Genomic DNA, 5,530 nt, shown 5'->3' with positions numbered 1-5,530 from the left:
GGTTTGGGTTGGCAGCGCCAAAGACTTCATTATAGTTTCAAAGACTATAAAAAGAAAAAAGTTTCCAAGCTGTATAATTATCAAAATGATGGAGAGTCTGAAATACAACAGGAATGACAGGCACACTTGGGCCAGCATTTTCAAATGGGGCCTGATAGAGCATACTTCAGCTATTTCATTGCCACATCCAGACACAGTGGACCTGATTAGCCTAAATATATCTCTCACTGGAAATCAATTGGCTTAAGCAGGAGTTCAGTGACATAGGTCTTGTTCTTGACAACTACCAGGGGTAAATTTCACCCTGAGAAAGACAAACAAGGAGGAAAGGATTCCTGACGGTACTCAAACTGTGTCTTGAGAAAGCGATTTGTACAATACAGGACAGGGATTTACTCAAAAACACATGGAAGCAATTCATGGATACTACTGCAGCTTTCTGATATTCATGGATTGAAATAAGTGTTACTCATATTTTGGCTGTAAGAAAGGATATATTATGATATTTCATCTTTAAATGGGCTAGAATTTAAACTAGCTTCCTAAATTCCATTGTCCTCTTACACTCCTTTTCTGTTTTCCTCCATTTCCTTCATTTTTCTTCTTGGTAGTCTTTTGGTTAAAAGGCAGGCTTCAGAGAGTATGGAAGTGCATGCTCCGTATATACTTATTTGGCAAAACCACTCTGTCGTTCCTTATGTTGAGCAGTTTATTGTTCCCCAAGCAGTCCCACCGACATTTATAGGCATCTCCTAATGCCGGTATGGCCATAATATGGAAGAAGAAAAGGAGGGTGAAACAGGCAAAGAGAGCCAGGAGGTAATTTAAGGAATATAATGAGACAAACAAAAGCTTGCATGGGTTTTTCTATGGTGACCTACTCCTTTCATTTAAGTCAGTGGGAAAATTCCTATTCATTTTAGCAGCAATAGACAATGTTTCCTTCAGCCGATAATGATAATTATGATATTTCACTGCTATATTGAAGTATTCCATCTATAATAGAATTTGTTTGCCTTTAAATTTAACTCTTAATTCAGTAGGAAAAATTCTACACTAAAGACCAAATTTGCCATGGTGTTCATGCACACCTTAAACTTTAGTCACACAAGCAGGTCTATTGATATACTTTAAGGAAAGTCACCAACGAATCAGCCCTGGTCATCACCAAATTGGAACCTTTTTTGTTTGTTCAAAATAAAGACGTGCAGAAACCATTCCCTCAGCCCCATCAGTTCTGCTGCTGTGCAACACCAGAAAGCACACTTCACAGCAAAATCATTTTTGGTGGCAACACCAAGTGAGTAGTTTGCCTTATGACCAGTGAGGAAAAAGAATTGGAAAGATGTGGGAGTTTATGATTTTACAGGGCCAGAGATTTAACATCAGTTACTTAATACCATGTACAGAGGAAAGTCTCTTCACTTATTTATTTATTTGGGGGGAAGGAGGAGGGGTTGAGGGGGGTCCTTCAGAAAACCTGCTGGCAGGAGGCCCCACATGGTGGAGGAAGAGGGGTTGATTTCACTTACAGGCGTCCTGGTAGCTATTCTACCTTCTTGAAGCATTTTTCTGACAATCTTCAAAAGCAAAGTTCCAATTTGCATTTTTAATACTGAAATGTAATACACTGTTACCGGGAGACACCCCTGAGTGTTATTACTTATCACTGGGCCATTATAAACAATCATGAAAGATTACAGTTGATCTGCCTAGCCAGATGCATTCTTGAAAACCCAGAAAGAGGGTTAAATGAGAACCAACATATGTAAAAGATTCACAATGCTATATTTCAAATGAGAAACATGTCGGGAGTGGAAAAAAAAAAAAAAAAAGCCAAAGAGCACAGTGGTTAAAGAAAAACTGAAAGAAAAACACATAATTGCTTTTAGTCTGTCATTTCCCCCCACAGAGTAGTAAATAAGCGCTTTGATACATAAAAGCCGTTATCAAACAGTAACAAATTAGTTCTTCACCATCTGTGATCCACGCAAGGGGGGTGACAGTTATAGGCAAGATTTTAAAATATGAAATCAACTATTTATGAACTGGTTTCAGAGTCTTGCTGTCTACTTTGCCTCTTAAAACGTGGCCACAAGAAAGAGATAGATTTTCGAAGCTAACAAAAAACAGCAGTGGTGGTTCCACTCTTTAAATGATGCTAATTGCTGGCTGACATTTGTAAACAAGATGTTTCCTTTCCTACCACTGCCTACTATAGCTCACTTAACAATATTTCACTTGAAAAAAAGAAAAATAATCATAACTCTGTCCTTACCAAATCTTATTACTTTGAGCTTCTTTATGTTACGCATGATTGGCCCATTTTTTCATTTTGGCTGGATTGGCTGGATCCCTCTGCTTCAGAAATATTGCAACTTAGATCTAATTTCTTTCATGCTTTTTTGTCTTCCAGCTTTCCTTCTTTTTCTCCTTGCTTTCTCTCAAGCAGGTGCAGATTCTCACTCTTCTGCCTTTTGCTTTTTTCTATTTATTTCTCTATTTTTTCTTTTTTTTTCCCTGTAAAAGTACCTTCTTTTGGAAGTCTGTAGGTGAACAGATATTTCAGCTCCTAACTTTAACAAGGGAAGTGCCAAATTTTTCGTGATGTGCAAATTAATTATATTAACTGACAAGTAACCCTAACTTAAATTGGGAGAAGGAAAAAACAACTCAAACCCACTCATTCTTTACCGATGCATCTAGCATTTCTCTTTTGCTTCATTCCCCTGTGCAGAAGGAGTGTTTTTCTGGAGTGAAAGCAATTAAATCTCAGAGAGATGGTGGTAATTTGTTTCTGCTTGGGAAGTGAGTGCTTTTGAAAAATGAGTTTGAATTGATCTCGGGGTTTTTCCATCTCTTCACTGGAAGAAATAAAACAGAATTAAAAGCCTAAAATGTAAAGAGACTTCATTACTTAGAAACTGCTGAGAATGGTTATTATTATTTTTTGAAAACAATGAGTTTTTTTGAAGTTTGGGGCAATATGAAAAGAAAAAAATTGTGCTAACATGCTGTGGATTGTTGTATTTCATGGGACAATCCAATGCCTTTGCAATGTGTCATCTTTACTTTCAGTGAAATACAATGGACATTTCAGCAGGAATACAAAAGTGAAAAAGGATTGACCTTATTCCCACAATCCCATGTCCATTAACTACACCACCAAGAGCTCTTTCATTTAGATTAAGAGGCTTTGACTGACAACAATATATTTCTCTGCTGTCATCATTTTCTTCCAAGACAATAAAATATGTTCATATGGCAAATCAAAAAGACTATACAAAGAAACAAATGTAGATGCATCTGCTTATGTCCTTGAACAGAGGAAGAAGTACACATGGGCTTGGGTGCCCTAGGGTAACTGATAATTGAATTATGTGAATTCTATGAAATAAGCTGAATTTCTCACTAAGATTTCAGCATCTGTAGTGGCATCTATCTTGCCAAATGTAAGCATCTATAACGTACGATATGCATAAGAGCTGCTTGTCTAAACCCCATGGAAGCAGATTTATCACATGATAACATATCAATATCACTGAATGTGTGACTGAGAGAGATAGGCAGACAAACAGCAAGTTCGTGGAAAAAGAAGGATAATTCTACAATTACTCACCTCAAATTAAAAAAATATGTACTTAAACACAGTACACAAATTGTTCTGTGTTCTTCCTTCATTAGAATGGGAGTCTGGAGTCAGTCCTCAAGCGCAAATGTCCAAGTCCTGCATTCAGTGAAATGAATCCTCTCTCTATGGTCTTAAAGTGGTGTCAGGCAGAGTCTAACTGACATCAGTCTATAGCAGTAGCGGCCAAAGATTTTCACTTCCAGCATATTTAAAATTAAAAATGGAAGAATTCCTTTCATTAAATGCATAATCACTTTGCTGAGTTACAAAAAATGTTCAGCACACATTGCTATGATTAAAGTAGCACCAGTGGTACAGTAACATCAGTATTAAAATGTAACCCTTTCAATTCCATTCTGATAACTTAAATCATTTTAGATAGCAAAATTTTGCTATTATGATGTAATTCATCTAAGGGATCAATATATTTCTGAGATGATAACATTTTGCTATCAAGGTGTAATTTAAATTCACTGCATACCTTGTTAGGGTAGTCATGACTCAGAAATGAAAGGGCTGGGTAGGCTGCAATTTCAGCTGGAAGCAATTTGTACTGGTAATTTCAGTGTTCCTGGTATTTAGAATGATGCTTCTGAAAAAGATATAGCATGCTTTATACTTGCCTCATTTAAAAAAAAAAAAAATCACGTTTTCAACTTTTTCTCCACTTTCAAGAGCTATCTGAGATTTCTCCAGTAATTCAAGTACATCTCACTGATTCCTCCAGTACCATTCATTCTCTATTTCTGCAATACATGACTTTGACTCTACTGAGGCAGTAATGATTTTTGCTGGCTTCCAGCTGTTCTTGTTTGGTCTCAGGTGGCCTGGACACCAGCCTGGACAGCAGTTTTCTACGTCTGTCATAACATTTCTGTTTCTTTTGCCTTTCAGCTGGATTTGGAAAGTTGGTATTTGCTCAAGTTTAACTCTCGTGAAAAGAACAGCCAATTAACATCTGTTCAGTAGTAGGCAATCTTAGTTCATTTTTATATTTAGCAATGCAAAGGACAATTTTTCATCTCTGCTTTCAGTTTCCTTGAATATATAACTAACTAATAGCATTCAATAGGATAAAGCCAACAAAAAGCTTAAACAAGTGCCTAATTTCAGCATGAGAATAGCTGTAGTACCTTCGACACTCTCAGTTATTTTCCTGCTTTAAAAACCCTTTCCTTTTTAAAAAAACTAATATCTGTGTCTTCCCATGCAGAGCAGTTTTCATTGTTTCATTTTGTTCATAACTAAAGCTTCTTTAGAAAAAGGTATAGCAGTAGTTAGGCACTTTACTCAATCCTACTTCTCTTGGTGTCTCAACAGTTTTGAAAGAATTTGAGGAATAAAACCAGAACAGAGTTACTCCATTAGGTAATGTAGCCCATTTTCTTGCACATTGTACTTTCACATGAATTATTACCATTCTAAATCTTGTATTCAGGTATTGAAATTGTACACAGAATTTTTTATATGTTTCTGAATTAAAGAAACTCTTTTAAAAATATTTAGTCTGCCGCTACTTTTTTTGACTGATTTTGATTTGGTTTTTAGTTTGTTTGTTTGTTTTACAGAAAGAAATGTACATCTTTATTTGATAGCTTGTTTTTGACCAGAATAAAGCAAAGAAATCAAGTCTTCAAAGTACTTTGTCCTTAGAAGATTGCAAGTTAAGCCTCTTCAGGCATTGAAGGTATTCACCTATGATTATCCTTTGTGAGCATGGGATCCTCGGAAGAAAACAGAATTATCAATCGTTTTATTAATATGGATTTCACTGGAATGGACTTAAGCCATAATCTCTTTCTTCCAGCAGATAATGTATAGTGGGTATATATGAAGGGCTCTAGAAGCCCCTTCACTTATGCAGGCTAGTTTATACAGGGGGACAGATCTGAAAACCAC

General features: G+C 36.3%; 1 long non-coding RNA gene across 1 annotated transcript; it reads right to left on the bottom strand.

Annotated features, from left to right (window-relative positions):
- Positions 1–2,783: 2,783 nt before the first annotated feature.
- LOC108498865 lies at positions 2,784–4,220 on the bottom strand. The gene is made up of 3 exons (XR_001875335.1): positions 4,113–4,220; positions 3,620–3,827; positions 2,784–2,864 (listed from the first exon to the last, which is right to left on the bottom strand). It is a non-coding gene; the product is annotated as an uncharacterized LOC108498865 (long non-coding RNA).
- Positions 4,221–5,530: the final 1,310 nt, after the last annotated feature.

This window comes from Lepidothrix coronata, unplaced genomic scaffold (genome assembly GCF_001604755.1).
Source record: "Lepidothrix coronata isolate B3197 unplaced genomic scaffold, Lepidothrix_coronata-1.0 Scaffold65, whole genome shotgun sequence".
In the NCBI taxonomy this organism is placed as follows: domain Eukaryota; kingdom Metazoa; phylum Chordata; class Aves; order Passeriformes; family Pipridae; genus Lepidothrix; species Lepidothrix coronata.
This window is presented reverse-complemented; position numbering and strand designations above follow the sequence as displayed.